The sequence below is a fragment of the Octodon degus genome, unplaced genomic scaffold (assembly GCF_000260255.1).
Source record: "Octodon degus isolate 3935 unplaced genomic scaffold, OctDeg1.0 scaffold00102, whole genome shotgun sequence".
Taxonomy (NCBI): Eukaryota; Metazoa; Chordata; class Mammalia; order Rodentia; family Octodontidae; genus Octodon; species Octodon degus.
In genome coordinates this window covers 1,896,875-1,913,643 of record NW_004524678.1, presented here as the reverse complement: position 1 = coordinate 1,913,643, position 16,769 = coordinate 1,896,875, and the positions used below count along the sequence as shown (strand labels likewise).

Genomic DNA, 16,769 nt, shown 5'->3' with positions numbered 1-16,769 from the left:
GGCCCCGCGTCCGCGCCCAGCTCCCAGGCGCCGCCGCCCCGGCCGTTACGCTCGGGGCTCCGCGGGGAGCCGCGGCCCGGGTAATTCATGGTGCCGGGCGGCCCACCGAGCCGTGCCCCCTACAGCTTCCGCCTCACATTCAACGCCGCCGCCCTCTCCGCCCGGGCTTTTAATCTTTCAAATCCCGGACAGAGATGCGGCGCCGGCAGCCGCGGCGAAGGCTCCGCCCCCCACGTTCGGCGGCCCGCCCATTGTCACGCAGGTCGGCGTGGGCGGGCCTTGGAAGGCCCCACCCCAAGCCCCGCCCCGGAAGTCAGGTCTGCGAGCGAAGACACGGCCCTCGGCCATTCCTCCGTCCACGTTTCTCGCCCTTCCGTCCCTCCGCGGGGACGGCGAGGTCATCCCGGGTCGCCACCCGGCTTTGTCACGCTCTCCTCCGTCACCCCGCCGCGCGTCTCGCTGCGCAGCTACCTTGGCCCGGTTCTTCCGAAGTCCCGAGCCCAGCTATGTTGAGGCTCCACCCCGCATCGAGAGCCTGGAGGCTTCTGCTCCGGTCCAAAGCCTCCAGCCGGTTGCTTGCCCGCGTTCGCCTTTTCATAAAGTACCTTTTTGTGATACGTAATGAGTACAGTTACTGTGGAGAGTTGGCACGCGTACACACTGCGTCTTACTCTTCGTACTTTCTTGCCTTCTATTCCTCCCTTCTCCCTATATCCCCTTCCCACCTCCAAAAGTTCTACCTCTCAGATGCCTGCCATCTGTCACTTATTATTTAAACTTTGGGTTCCTCATATAAGAGAAACCATGCAATATGTAACCCTCTCTGATTTGTGTCACTTTGCTTTGTGGTCTGAAGATGCATCCATTTTCCTACAAATGCTGAGATGTAACCTGCTTTGTGGCTGAGTAGTATTTCCCGGGTACATGTCCCGCCTGCAGCCTCGTCATCGTCGCAGCCACTCGTGACCTGCCTTCCTAGGCCACCTGTTATTGCTGATCTTTCAGTAAGTTCCTGTTTTCTCAACTTCTGTCCTCCACACAGTGGGAGCAGAACCAGTGTTAATAGATTATGATGGCATGCCCGGCTGCACGTGCGTGGCAGAAGATTACTAGCTCCAAGAATGGAAAGACAGTTGGCTTCTAGACCCAGTTTTGCTAATAATCCTGGGGAAATCACCTGACCTCTTTAATCCCTTGGATTTCTTTTGTCAACTGAAACATTGATGGACAAGATACTTAGTTCTTTCCAGCAGATTCTGTGACATGTAAGGCTTCTTCCAGCATTTTATGCATCTCTGATTCAGTAACTCACTTTTCTGGGATCAGACTCAATGAGTACTCAGGTTCCCTCACATGATTACCTTACATTTAAATTTTTAAAAAATTTTATAAGCCTGTCGCTCTATGTTAACAATCCAGAGCAAAATAACCTCCAACTTTGTTGTTCTCAGTTCAAGAATAAGCGATCTGCGCTCATTTGTTACTCCTTCTGTGATGGGGTCTGGTTGGTAGGATAATATTTCCTGATTTCTCTAGAGATTATTTGAAGTCACTTACATCAGGACCATCTCTAGTGTCTACAATGCTTTTGGGTAATTGGGGGTAAAGGCACTGCTTCTTGTAGGCAGTTACAAAGGAATGTGTGGTTCATGGCTTGGTGAGTGGAATGTAGGCTGGGTTTTCTACCCTACTTTGTACAGAGGAGTGGTTGATCTTGTGCAGTGAGAAAACTGCCCAGCTGTATACTGCAGTCCTGATTCAAAGAACTCTTCCATTCGTCATGGTTTCTGAGGGCTTGCTCCTTGATTTCGCCAATGTTTCTATTAATATATGCAGAATATAAAATTATCTATGAGCTTTGATCTATTTACTACCCATGAGAACCTTAACTCCACAGTGTTTGGTAGCTGGGCACCTCTGATACAAAAGAGAACAGGAGAGAGGTAAATTCCTTTTTCAGCAACATACAACCCAATGTGACTACAATAATGTAACCAAATACATTATAGTACAATGTGAAAAAATATTATGAGGAATTTGAATCATTTAAATTACCTTTATTCCTTTAAATTTCTTAATTGAGTGGAGCCTAACTATCTAGCTGTCTGGTCTGGTTATTTCGCTAAATTTTACCTGTTAGGGATGATACAGTTTCCTTTAATGAATGTTACCCTCTGTAGAAAAAACTCACTCCTTGTACTGAAGGCAGATTTCTGTACTTTGAGTGTTGTGCTTGTTTGGCAGTTTTAAGACTATTTGTATGTGGTCCAGTGAGTGAGGCGGCACTGAGAGGTATGATCTTTCCTGAAGGAGCTGTTGATTCTCATTGTAGTCCAGGTGACAGGAAAAGGTGTCCCAGACTCTTTTGACCTGGATCTTGGTCAGGGGAGGAGATGGTAATCAGTGGTTGTGGGAGTTTAGTTTATTTTTGTTCTTTGGGAGTGTGTTGGCTTGTAGTTGGCTCCAGGCAGTGAGCAAACGATCTTTGTAGTATCAAATGTCATGTGACTGCCTGTGTTTATTTCCTCTTTATTTTCTATCCATCTCAAGGCAAAGGTCATGACGTTACTTGTCTCAGTTTCCTTTGCTGCTTTAAAAAGTCATCCTTTCACTGAGGTTTCCTGCTATGATCCTTTTGCTTTCTAGAACATCTGTTCAGGTTACATGATTCTGCTGAGGAGGAGGACTGGAATCCCCCCTTCCATTGCCGGGCTGCTAAACAGTCAGGTGGCTCCTTACACCTACATCCTTACTGCACCCCCAGGACACAACAGTAGCTGAACTTTAAGGGCTCTCTATAAAGCATTCTCTTCTAATTTAATAATTACCCAAGACCAGGCCACCTTCCCGTATGGAAAATATGCATGAGTGATTCAGGTGCCTGGCATTCATGAACCTGGGCAGCTGCAAAAACAGACCAATGTGGAACTAGGCCTGTGGGAGCTGGTGTGAGAGAGCAAAGGCGGTCAAGCCAGCTTGTTTTTAGTACAAAAGACAAATAGCTCAAGTACACATTGTTCCATCTTCCCTTCCCCATTAAGCATGGGAGACCGACAATGGCAATCTTCCTGTCCTGCTTCCCAAAAGTTCTATGGTTCAGGTTTTTTCCTTCTCTTCTCCCTTAAAACTTGTTCCTATTGATCATCTTAACCTGTTTTCAACTGTATCCAAATGTTGGGGACAGAGCCAGTGGCCCATACTCACGCCTAAAAGAGCTTTATCCAAAATGTTCAGTGCAATATGTACCCTTAGAATAAAGAAAGGGAGATGGCACAAAATCAGCTGCACCCCCAGCTCTATCTCCTGTTTGATGAGCCACTCACCACCTTTTAAACTTTAGAGTGAGTATCCCATTTTGTAAACTTGAGAGTATGTTTTTGGTGCACTGGTTAACTGGAACAACATGTTCCACTGAAGCAGTGGCCATTCACTGGACCTACACGAGGTGTCTGCCAAGTTTTATGCCCCCTGCTGAGTTTCACAGCATAGCATTCACTGTCTTGCAGTATCTTTAAATAAAACCATAGTGCAACTCTTGCATTCCTGAGAGAACTATAAGGCATGTTCCTGTAGCTACATCCCCACCACATGGAGGTCATTCTCTTCCTAGAGGCAAATTAAACGAGGAAACTAAATTACACTCTGAAGGGTGCTGGTGAGCAGAAAAAACGTAGGAAAATAGAATGAATGAAGTCATTCATTGTTCCGTGTATTCAGTCAACACATTCGTGGAATACTCTTTTAAATGTGGTTCTGAGGCAGGATTGGTGGCACACAGCAGCAATTTCTGTATTCTGAGAGGTTGAGGCAGGAGTACTGCAAGTTGGAGCCCAAGCCTGGACAACTTAGCAACACCCTATCTCAATTTTTTTTTTTTTTTAGTACGGGGATTGAACTTAGGACCCTGTGCTTGTCTGTAATCCCAGCTCTTGGGAGGCTGTAAACAGGTGGATCACTACAAGTCTGCACTAGTAGTGAGACCCCGAACACCCTGTAGACCCTTCCCTAAAATACAAATAAATAAAATAAGAAAATAAAAATCTAAAAATAAAAAGAGTTAAGGGTGTAGCTGAATGCCAAGGCCCTGACGTTGATGCCTTGCTCCCTCCATCAAGATTTTATTTATTTATTTATTTTTGTATTTTAGGGAAAGGTCTCAGGGTGTTCAGGGTCTCACTACTAGATTGGACTCGTACTGATCTGCCTGTTTGCAGCTTCCCAAGAGCTGGGATTACAGGCATGCACCACCATGCCCAGTATCAATCTCCATCTCAGTGTGCCCCGGGGGCAGGGCTGCACGGCAGGCCGGCAGGCTGGGGTATAGAACCCGCAACCCCTGCACCTGCTTGCAGGTGCTTTAATCTGCTGAGCTATTTGGCTGGCCCAAGTTTTATTTTTAACAAATCTTTTAAAATTTAAAATATATTTGAGTTATCAAATAAATGTGTCTTAAAGGGCCTATCCACAAAACTGAATTTACCAGTACCCCATAAAGATGTCTTACAATCCATTTGGAAAAAAGGTGAGTGATGTTGAAGGCATGTATTCACATGAATGACTGTGCAAATAGTGCCCTATTGATGCGTATGCTAAGGGTGCAGTCACAAACCCTCATCCGCCTTTATAGATCAGAAAGAGAAGCTTTGGCTATGTTCCTGCTCTTTCATTAAAAGTGAATTAGGCCATAGCCAAAGTGTACCATGTGTCTTAATGACTTGTATGATGTAGGTAAACTGAAACTATGTATTTGTTCACAAAGTATATAATTCATGTGAGCTTTCAAAAAAATTGATAATCATGTGCTGAAGAAGCTATAGAGGTAGCATCTTGGGTATGTGTATTCAGAGTTTTACATAGAAAGGAAAGAAGGGAGGAGCTCTGTCTGTTCTGTTAATGGTTTTCAGGAGTGTACCTTTGAGTAATTTGCTCTGTTTTTACAGTGGCCATATGGATCCAAATAAAAATAAAAAGACAACCAGGAGTAAGAAATACGTGTCAAAAGGACAAACGTGACAAATAGTTGGCCTATTTTACATCTGTGATTGAAGAACACTATCAAAAAATACTTAAAAAGAATGTACTGTTCCATAAAACTCCAAGACATATTGCTAAATAAAAAATACCAAGATACAGAATAATGGTGTGTGGTTTGATTTTGTTTTTACATTAAAAACACAAACCTACTAAGTATACATATATACTTGTGTGTGTGTATGTATATGTATGTATTTATATATCTTTATTTCCCTAAAAGTAAATTGTTCATGAAACTCCAAAAGGATGAGCTCCAAACTACTCAGGTAGTTATTCTGGATGGTGAGGTTGAAGTCAAGGCAGACTTTTGATCTGTGTTATTTGACTTTGTATAGTGAGCACACATTGGTATTTCCTGTGTGTAACTCGACGTAGCTTTAATACTGAGAAAGATGGAATGGAAAATAATACTGTTTAATATTGTCCAGCTTATCTACTGTAGAGGCTGCTCTTCTCTGACTGAACTGGGGAAGGATACAGAAGAGTATTCCTGGCAGGTTCAAGAACAAGAGGTTCTTGAACTCACCTTGGCTTCCTTTCATTATTGAGTCTTACAAAGTAGAATTAGTAGTATTCAGCATCTAAAGGACCTTATTTACTTGCATTTCACTCTAGCCCTGTGATTCTTTTCGTTACTTCACCTTGTTCTCAGAACTCTTGGCCACTGCTCACAAAGGTCGGCAGGGAGGAACTTGGCCTCTCAGTCCTCCAAGGGCCTGCAGTTAGCATAGCTTCTTCTCTGGAGCTGTTGACAAACCCTTCTTCTACATCTTAATGCAACTTCTTGGAGCAGCCACCAATCTGAATTCTAGGTCACATGTAGTCCCGTTGCAACACCGCCCTCTCCCCTACTCAGGCTGCCAGCCTCAACACCAGGCCCCATCCAGAGGGTTTTCACGCCTAAAACTTAACACACACTTTAATGTGCTTTAAAATGCCCTTTTAGGGAGCCTAAAGGCCCATAATATTCTTGGGCACCTACGAATTTCTGATCTATCCCAAAGCTCATGGGAACTATGACACCCCTGCTAGTGCTAAATGAGTTTGAGGGTAAGTGAAACTTTCTTGGATTTTTCTGATTTGAAGACTTTGTAGGCTAAATCTGAGGTGAAAACATGGAATTCGTTATTAGCGTTCTGACAGGAAAAAGACAAATAGAATTTTGTTTTCAGTGGCATCTCTTAGCTACTGTAAATAATGGTCAGGCAGTGTTTTCCTATGAGTAAGCTGGAGTTCAATTGAAATGGTTTCTTTCTGAAGGATTATGCATTACTAGGAGTAATTGACAAGATATCAATTCGAAGGAACAAATATGTCCTCAATGAGCCACATACACTATTAGAACCAATGATAGAACTAAATCTGACAGGAAAGGTGGGAAATTAAATATGCAGCTGTGGGGGAGGGGCCAGGCTAAGGGCGTTGAAGGTGCCTTAGCCATTATGGATGGGAAGATCGGGACATTCAGTCACAGGAGATGTCCCAGAAAAAGAAATGCTTCATCCAGAACCTGAAAAATGAATAGAAGATGACCGAAATGGGGAAGGATATAGGGTCCAGAAGAGTATTCCAGGCAGAAAGTATCAAATACCTACTGACCCCATGTGTCAAAAGAGTTTGAAGACCTCAAACATAGAGAGGCAAGCATAGGGTGAACAAATACAGATTATCAGAAGAACCAAATAAGATGATCAATTATCATATAGATACTGCAGATGCCTAATGTATTTTGGGAAAAAGAGGAAAGTTATTTGCATGAGTGCTGAGAACCAGCTTGATGTGGTACAGAGCAGACAGTGATTAATACAAAATAAATTTGCGCAAAAATAAGTTGAGAGTCTGTCCTAAGCCTCCATGATTTGTGGTGAGACCCCTGGCTGTCTTATAGATAGATGAACTTTTTTTTTTTTTTTTTGTGGTACTGGGGATTGAACCCAGGACCCTATGCTTGCCAGGCAAATGTTTATCCCACTGAGCTATCTCTCCGGCCTTGAGCTATCTCCCTGGTCCCAGATTAACGTTTAAGCCAACGGCCAGAGCTGAGACTAGCCAACAGTCTGGGAAGTTCTGGTGCCTCAAAGCAAGGTAACATGGCCCTGAGGACTGGACTTGTGCAAATTCCTCCTGGCTCTGGAGTGGCAGTGAGCAGACAATCAGGTTTCTTGTTAAACCTGATCTGTTCTTGTGTGCTTTCCCAAAGATGCGTTGTTTCTCAATTCTTGAACCTTGACTGCGTTAGCATTTGACCCCCACTACTTCCTGCAACTCAGCAGCCCATCCCGCAATCAAGCTGTGCACCTAGTGAAGGTCAAGGACAGACACCGTGCCTTGTGGTCCTTGCCCGTTACTGGGCTTTGACCATCCTGGTGCTCCTTGTAACTAAAGTGTATGTTTTAATTCTGTCATCATACTGCTGAGCATGAGATTGGTGGTCCGAGGCCAGGGCCCTGATATGTGAACTTCTTTGACAGAATCAGTATCACCACATGGTTAAGTGGTGGGTTTAAATAGTTTTTAGCAATGATCAGAGGATGACTCCCCAGTTTTCTTTTTTAAATTTTTTAAAAAAATCTTTTACTTTCTTATTTATTTGGTACAGGGTCTCGTTATGCAATTCAGATGCATAATGATGCTCCTGTTTTAGCCTCCCCAGTGCTGGGATTACAGGCATGTGCTACCACACCAGTGTGATACTGGGATTCAAACTTGGGTCCTTTGGCTCTGCCAGGTAGGCGCTTAGACTACTAAGCTACCTCCCCAGTCCCTCCCTTCCCAGTTACATCGTAAACACTCTGGCAGTTCTTACAGTATTTAGCACAGTTTACTTTCAGACAGTTTAGACTAGAATCTCACTATTTGCTTTACCTCAGGCCCTGATGTCATCTTTCACATGTGGTCCTGCTAGTGGCTCAACCTTCATTTTGTTTTTTTTTTAATGTATTTAGTACAGGATCTACAGGGCCTTACTACACAGATGGGACTTGTACTAATCCTCCTGTTTTCAGCCTCTCAAGCACTGGGATTACAGGCACGTGCCACCATGCCCAGTCTCAGTCACCATTTCAGCGTGCCCCTGGGGCAGGGCCAACATGGCATGTGGTGCTGGGGATCGAACCCTGGTCCCTGTGCTTTGCCTAAGCAGGTGCTTTAGTCTGCCGAGCTATCTGGCCGGCCTTAGTGGCTCATCTTTTGTAAGCCACTATTCTGATTTTGCTGGGAAGGGCATTGCAAAGCTCACTCTGCCTTTAAGTATTTCCTTAGCAAGAGTACTGCCTTCTTGCTTGGTTTGACATAACAAGGGTAGGAGCATTGTCCTTGGAGGTGTATGCTTACTTATGTGTCACTGGTGTGGTGAGGCTTTTTACAAACTACAGTGTAATGAGTTCAAATTAATTTTCAGACATTTTATTTGTCACTTGAGCTCCCATTTGCCCAGGTTGAAGAAATCTCACTGTTGCCTTGTGAAAGGTGATATCCTTTCTTGATATATCGGTGGTGGCCTTACTGAGGGTATTGTGTGCTGAATCCTTTAGGGACTGGTCAGATACTAAGTGGAGCTGGGCTGAGCAGGGAAGTGGGGGGAGCAGCCTCCTCCCTAGCTGTGAGCCTCATTTTTCCTCTAACCTCAAGACCCACCCTTCTGCCTATGGTCCAGTCACAGGACTTCCTCTTAACCTCTCACTTCAATCTCCAGTGCCCATGGTCAACTTAGCACCTCTTCCTCTTCTGTCTTTTTTCTTCCTTCCCCAACTGAAACCACAGAACACTTCAGAGACGAAGCACAGAACAGTGCATGATCAGATTGGAACATCCAACATCTGTGGTCAAGTTAGCATGCCAACAAGGCCAAGCACCATAATAAGCCTTGCTCCACCCCCCCCCCCAAACAAAGTAATAGTCTCTTTGAAAAGTGAAGAGAGAAGTCTCCATTTCTGGGTTCAAAAGTACTTGCAACTCTATTAAAGTAGTTTTTCCTTTTCCTTTTTTTTTTCTTTTTTGTATTACCAGGGATCAAACTCAGGACTTTGTGCTTGCCAAGCAGGAACTTATGCTGCTGAGCTATCTCTCTGGCCTTGCAAGTTTAAAAGGACAACTGCTTTACTTCTATTCACTTGAGTTTCAAAAATCTTATGTCCCAGGTCACCTAGGGTACCTTGAGTATAAAGGAAGCACTGCCACATGTAAGGAAAAGGGTAGCTATTTCTCTACTAATCCAGTAATCTCCCAGTGTTTTATTAGCTGGATAGGGACATAAAGGCTCCAAACTTCTAAGATCAGTCAATAGTCGTGTGTGACATACAGTTGGCTCTCAGTATCTCTTAGTTGTGCATCTACGGATCCAAACAACTACTGAGAAAATACTCAGAAAAAATTAATTGCTCTCTATTGAACATGGAACAGTCTGTGTAGTTTCATCTGAATCTAATAGAAAACACAAAGGACAGAAAATGGGAACGAGAATTTTTGAAAATACTCTAGCTGTGAATGGTATGCAAAGAAAAACTTTGGCCCTATCAATTAGGCTGTAAGGGCTTGACTGTCAAAAATCACCTATAAATTAATGAACCTAACAAACTCTGAAAATGTCACAGTATCACTCATACAAGATTCCCAGCCTTGATAAATAGTTATGTAGGTGGGAGCAAGCAATAAGCACTCATCGGAAAACTAGGCAGAAGTTATAAGCAGAAAACTACTAAAACAGAAATTGTTAACAGACCGTATTAAAGTTCATCTGGCCTGGGGTGGGGGAGGAGGGGCGGAAAGTAAAGTGAAGCAGTCATTTCGCCTCACCTTGTGCAGAGCGGAGCGTTTGCTTCCAGTCACAGAGGGTTCTGGATTCCATGTTTAGGAGACGAAAATTCATTCTGCACATAAGACTCTGATATTTTAACAGAAGAGTGGCAGCACTCTGCCACTGCCTCTTCTGTCTTCAAGGCAGATTGTCAGCGGGGTACAAGGTGAGTTAAAGAAGGTGAGGTTGCTACCATAATTACAACAGGGAGGAAACAGTTCCAGACATGGGACAACATAGGCACGCTGTTAAAAATCCATGGGAGGGCTGGCGAGATAGCTGAGCGGACTAACGCGCCTGCTTAGGCAAGTTTAGGAAAGCTCAGGGACAGCGGTCAGATCCCAGCACCACATGCCATCCTGCCCCCAGGGCTGGTTGAGCTTGCCAAAGAGTCTGGGCATAGTGGCGCATACCTGTAACCCTAGCACTGGAGAGGCTGAAAGCAGGAGGATCACTATGAGTCTGAGCTGTGTGGTGAGACCCTGCAACAACCAAATACATTGAAAAACAAAGAAATAAACAAATGATAAAAATCTATGAGAAAGGACTGAATTACTGGTTTTCTCCTCATTACACTGTGCCTCACTAGAGTTTGCTATCCAGTAAAGAATGCTGCTGTACTACAATACTGTATAATTGTTGTCTTCCCACAAATATTAAATAATTTCAAAATGTGTTCTTTCCTCCCCATCGGTGCCTGTGGAACACGAGGAACAATTTTCTCAGCCTTTTAAAGATGGCTAAGCCATCCATTTTTAATGGTCCTGCTCACTGTAGCCAACCAGAATTAGGTTTCTTTCCATTTGACTTTACTCCAAAGACAAAGAGTTTTCTAATATATCTTCTTAAAAACATGACCTTCTTCGATGGTGCCTTTCTCTAAATGGACATAAATATTGTCTCCTTCTTTCAAAGAAGTAGCTGAACAGCAATTCTGTTCACTCGGCAATAATGTTGAGCAAACCTCCATTTTTCCTGCTTAGATTTTTTCTGCTTGCTTCCTGTTTTAACTCTTGTCTGGAACTCACTAAAATTATAGTGATGCAATGACCATTTTTATCCTTTCCTCAACTTCAGCCATCAGCTGTACTCAAGTGAGGATTAATTAATTTTTAAAAATTAATGATACAAATGTATTGATTTTGCATAAAATTATTTTTCAGAACCCTTCCAGGCAGAGCACTAGATATAAGGAACCGAATATTGGGGGTATGGTAGTTTTCCCTATTTCATTGTCAGGAGGTAGGTTCTCTGAGTCGGGTTGATCCTAACTTAGCAGTGTCTTTCATTTTTATAGAAATGGGAGGAAAAATATTGGCAATCTTGATAGAGATCAGGGGAATCTGTGTGTCAAGATGCAGAACTAATAGCAGCATGTAAGGATTCAGGAATGGAAAATGCACAGGACAAGACCTTGGGAAATCACACTCTAGACTGTTTTGCGGCTAACTCGACATGTGCCTTTTACCCGCACAGGGTCTGACTTCCCTCATCTATGATCGAGGAAGCTGAGCTAAGGTCATTTCTAGCAGTGACCTTTCATGGTTGTTTTCCCCACCCCCATCAGCATCCATGACAACCTAAAATTTCATCCCTTTTGCCAAATGGGGGCATCTAGCATGCCATTATTATGGTCGCATCAGCCAAGATATAAGTCATTGAACTTGAGTATGTCATGTCAAGCAGAGGAAAGCAAGGCTGTTGAAACAGAGGGACTTGGGGAGAGGGGAGCCCGTGGGCAGGGGGGAGAGCGGATATGGCCCAGAGTCTGCTTACATGATCTTATTGTGCATTATCTCTCGCATCTAAACTTCTCCCATGTTTCCACTATTGTCTTACTGTTGTGTTTTTGTTACTTGACATTCCTCTCCCAGCCCTGAACCCTTTCTTTTCCTCACAATGTTCAGGCTCTGTGCTCTTGCCAAGGAATTTTCAGAATTTGGAGTCTCAAAGAAATGTATTGTAACTCTCGCTAACTGCAGTGTAACCCCAGTCAATTCTCGTATGCTGGGCAAAGCCTCTGGAGCAGTAGGTGGGTGGCACTGCTCTGGCCGAAGGTCCTGGGTGTGGCCTACATGTCATCCAGACACAGGCTCCACAGAACTCACCCTTGGGTCCTCACCAAGGACCTAGCAGGCTGCTGCTCATGCTTTACCAAGCACTAAAGGCATTCTGTGTGTGTGTGTGTGTGTGTGTGTGTGTGTGTGTGTGAGAGAGAGAGAGAGAGAGAGAGAGAGAGAGAGAGAGAGAGAGAGAGTGTAGAATGGGAACAGAGGAAGAAACTTTTGGTTAGGATCTCAAAATTACTCCATACACCACAATTAACGCATCCATATTTGGATCCTCATTTAAACAGATAAGAAAACAATAATATGGCAGTAAACTCTCTTGACTTCTGTTATTCTAAAGCTGTAGCCAAGAGAGAATGCTGTTTTCAAATCTAAATTAATAGCAAATTAGGAAGTGATGATGTTACCCAGTGCTTCTGTTTTCTGTCCCTGCTTTATTGCTTTCTCCTCCTGAGATGATTCATTAGCTGTGTCTCTTCTGCCCCAGGAGGGAAAACTTGAGGTAAATTCAATCGTGATAAATTCTCTGTCTTCTTTTTTCATTTATTTATTTTTTAAAGAGAAACATACTAAAAAAAAAAAGAAACAATACAGAATTTCACTAAACAAAATAATAGAAATGTATCCATGGAAAATTTTCTGTCTTATAGGAGTATTTAAATGCTAAAAGAAGACAGTATGGAGAAGTCAGCATTAAATACAAAGGAATGCATCGTGATAGATGGGCCTGAAGATAATTGTAGGGAAGATATTGTCACCTTTCTCTCCCTATCGGAGCAACCACCGCATGGTTCAAAGGAAAGGAAAGGAAATGAGACTCTTTCCCCTTTCCTGAAATCCTGGGATGAATTAGTTAAGAGCAGTTCAGAGAAAGCTCTAGAGTCATCAGGCAGAAGCGTTGAATTGTGGGAGGTGTCTGCAAGCTCACTAGGGGGTGACAAATAGAACAGCAGTCAGAAGGCGCCTAAAGCTAGACACGGCGATGCATGCCTGTGATTCCAACACTTGGGAGGCTGATACAGGAGGAACTTTTTGAGTGTGAGGCCAGCCAGGGCTACATAGTGAGTCCAAGGTGAGCCTGATCTACAAAGGCAAGCCCTATCTCAAAAGAAGAAGAGGTGAGTCAGAGACAGGGCTGGCATACCAGGGTGTGCAGACAGATGGAGAAGAAGGCTCTGGAAGTCTCCTCGGCAAGGTTCAAGTCAGGGGACAGGGAAAGGCATTTGTGTTTGCTTAGTGTTGTGAGCCTAAAGACACAGAGCCAGACTTGGCAGAGCTTCCTGGTGACGCGAGGAAGCAAACAGTCTCTTCAGTGTTCTTCGAAAATCCCTTCCTTGAAAGTGTGCTATTTCTTGATTCTGAAATATAATCAGAATTTATTTTCAAGGATAGGTGCTTAATACATTCCTTAAATATGAAGCATGGAACTTTCAGATGTAACTTCTTCTCGCCTGTATTCTCAGTGCAAAAGTCACAAGCAGTCTTTAGGATTTTCTAACACAGCTGGATCCTTTTATTTGACCTTTGTCCACAGGGTATACCACGAGGAGTTGCTTGGGGTATTCTTAGGCTCCCGCTGTCCTGCCTGCCTGCGCACACCTGGTTCAGTGTCTCCCCGCTAGATTTCACAAGCCTTGTTACGTTTACCTATCAAAAGGTAATCTCCAGTTGGTTGGCTAGTGATGTTCCTGGACTCTGGTACCGCTCTTCAGCACTCCTGCTTGTGAATGTTTGCTCTTGGCCGGAGAGTGGATGGGTCTACCAAGCTTCAGGATTCCCCTTGGTATGTTATCGCCTGGACATGAGGACTTTCAAGTTAGTTAAGTAGATGGCAGTCAGGATTTGGAGTAGAACCCAAACAAAACATCAAAGCTATGCCTAAATTCCTCCAATTCTATTCATCAATAAGGGTACCATGTTCTAGTTACAGAGTGTAGCTCTACAAAAACTTTTTTTCAATATGCTTTTTTGTAATCATAGTGTCATGGGTGGTAAGTTATTGAAATATGATATATGACAAATTTCTAAGCCTCTGTAATTTTAGGTGGCAAGCCAGCAGAAAACATCTCTAAGATTGGGTACTTCTTTTGTATCATTACCCAAAGGGATTATTAGTTAAATGCTGACAAAACTTTCTTGAGAGACCTTTTCTGAGACAAAGGAAGGGTTAGAATGAGCCAGCCTGAATTAGGGAAAAATCAGTGCACTGAAACAAATGTACACATGAGGCCAAACTTTGGATTTTGAGAAAACAGCAGGAACATACAAACAGGCCAAACATTTAAGAATCAATGGCAAGGCGCTCCTTTCTGAGTAACAGTTCAGGACAGTGTTCAAGAGAAATGATACTTTCACACATACAAGCCAGTCCTACAGACAGCAGTCTTACCTTGCATGCATCACAGATTGGCTCAATGACAAGAGCCTGGGCTTCGGAGTCAGACAGGCCAGAGTTGGGATCCTGGCCTCTCTGCTTACTGGCCATGTCCTCTTATACAAATGATCAGATTTTTTTCTTCTCCCATAAAATTGAGAACATCCTAGATGTCATTGTAATGATTAAAGACAATGTGTGTAAATCTCTTGGTCAATAAATGATTGCTTTTATTTCCACGAGAAAGGTCAGAGTCTCACAGCTGCCTCGCTCGCTGTCTGGTTATGATGGATGATGCGTATATATTCCTGGGTTTGCAAGCACAGCTCAGAATAGTTTGTGATTGTTACCGTATTCTGCAGAAGCCTGTTTCCAAGACTTTGTGAGTTTTTGCCAAGTAGAGATAAATGATGATGGAAGGTGTCACTTGTCACATTCCCAGCAGCCGGGTATCTCCCTAATATCTGTTTTCTCCCCCAGCAGGACTGACAGGGAAGGCAGATCAAGAGACAGATAAGAGAATACAGAGTTGGCACCATCCTTTTGCCCTTTGAAAGAAATGGCCTGGAGGAACGGCTGCAGGAATGGACTCAGATGGCTTCATAGTAAAAGATTCCTCTACAAAAGGTTGAAACAAAAGGTTGTGTGTTTGCATGAGAAAATAGTAGCACTTTTAAGTGGGGCATGACTAGAATTAATCAGTTTTAATGTTTCAATGCTGCAGTGTAATTGAGAACGAAATCCTGAGACAGTGCTCAGGACTTTCCATCTCTACAGAATTTTTGCAACTTCTAGGTTCTATTGTTGGCATGGATTCTCGCATTCTTAATACATGGTCCTCCTTTTCTTATTTAATTCCCAAATGCTTTCAGAATACGAGTTTTCATCCCATTAATGGCCATCACAGTGATAACACTTTCATGAGGTCCCGTTGGAAATAGAAATGAAGTTCACTTTTGTTAGTATCTGCCGCTGTCGCAGTTCACCCTGTAGGTGCCTCAACCGCAAGTTGAACATCAGCAAATACTGGAATCACTGTCACCCAGCTATTATCTTTGTCAAATAATTTCTGTCATAAATTCACCACCACATCATATCCAGTCAAGGAAGACAAACAGACTAATTAACCCACGATCAAAGACTATTTAACCTACAGACAATTTTAGAGTCCTTCAGATCTCTTAATGAGACCTTGCAGCTAAGACAAATTTGCAGCTAAGACAAATTATATGCATAAAGGAGAAGCAGAGGGGGTAATATTCTGAAAGTTATCTCTCTTTTGTTTAAAGGCTTTTTAAAAAGTAGAGGGGCACTGTACTATAATTCAGTGGTTCCCAGATATTTTCATAAAGTAGTTAAATTGAAAAGGAAAAAAATTTAAGAGATTGATATGGTTTCCAGCTCTTAATTTTATCATGTATAGATGTTTAAAACTATATTTACTGTAAATGAGAGATGTCATTTCATAAAGACATTTGAGTCTTCAAGTTAAATAGTGGCTAACATTTACTGAAGATGTCCTTTGTGAGGAACTGTGGTAAATCACTTGAGTGTTCTGTATTACTCTCATGAGCTTCTGAGATGGATACTGCTTTTGTTCCCATGTTACAGAAGCAGATATTGGGGCCCGGGAGATGGCTCAGTAGAATAAGTGCTTCCCTGGCAAGCACAAGGGCCTGAGTTCAATCCCCAGTTCTGCAAATAAAAAAAAAAAAAAAAAAAAAAAGCAGATATTAAGATGCAAAGAGGTAGTATGTTCGAAATAACACAGAAACGTGAGAAATTGGATTCATTGCTATGAGAGTTCATGGTTTTTAAAACTATGCGACAGGCCTTAAGAATGCCTTCTTTGCATGTAGTTTCACTAAAAACATGATTACTGAGTTAGTCTGCTTCAGGTTGCTATAATAAACTAGCATTGATTGTATGGCTTATAAACAACAGAAGGTTATTCCTCACAGGTTAGTAGATCCAGTGTCTGGTTTGTAGAATACTTCTTGCTGTGTCTTCACATGGTGGAGGATCAAGGGCTCTCTTTCAAGCCCCTTTCATAAGGGTGCCATTCTCGTTCAGTAGGGAATCCTCATGACCACAGTACGTCTTCAGGAGCTCACTTCCCAAGGCATCACCATAGGTGTTAGGATTTCAACAGCTAAGGGACACAAACATTCAGACCCGCAGTTACATAACTTATTACCCTCGTTTTTACACTGACATCAGTGTGGGTGCTCACACTCCTGTGCCAGTCAGAAAGCCCAGGCCTCTTCTGGAGAATCAAGAGACAGATGCATAGTGTGAAAGGCTTAGACCTCAATTTCAGGAAGTCCTCAAACTTAGACCTTTCATGCTGTCATTAAATATTGTTATATATCTAGACACTGAGATGCCAGGTATCTGTGGTGGTTACTTTTGATTGTCAATTAAGTTGGCTTGAGTGACATAAAGAGCTTAGTAAAACACCCTTATGGGTGTTTTGCGCGGGGTGTGTCTCAGTGGG

General features: G+C 43.0%; 1 pseudogene; it reads left to right on the top strand.

Annotated features, from left to right (window-relative positions):
* Positions 1–6,050: 6,050 nt before the first annotated feature.
* LOC101564878 overlaps positions 6,051–16,769 on the top strand; it is a 48,599-nt pseudogene continuing 37,880 nt past the window's right edge.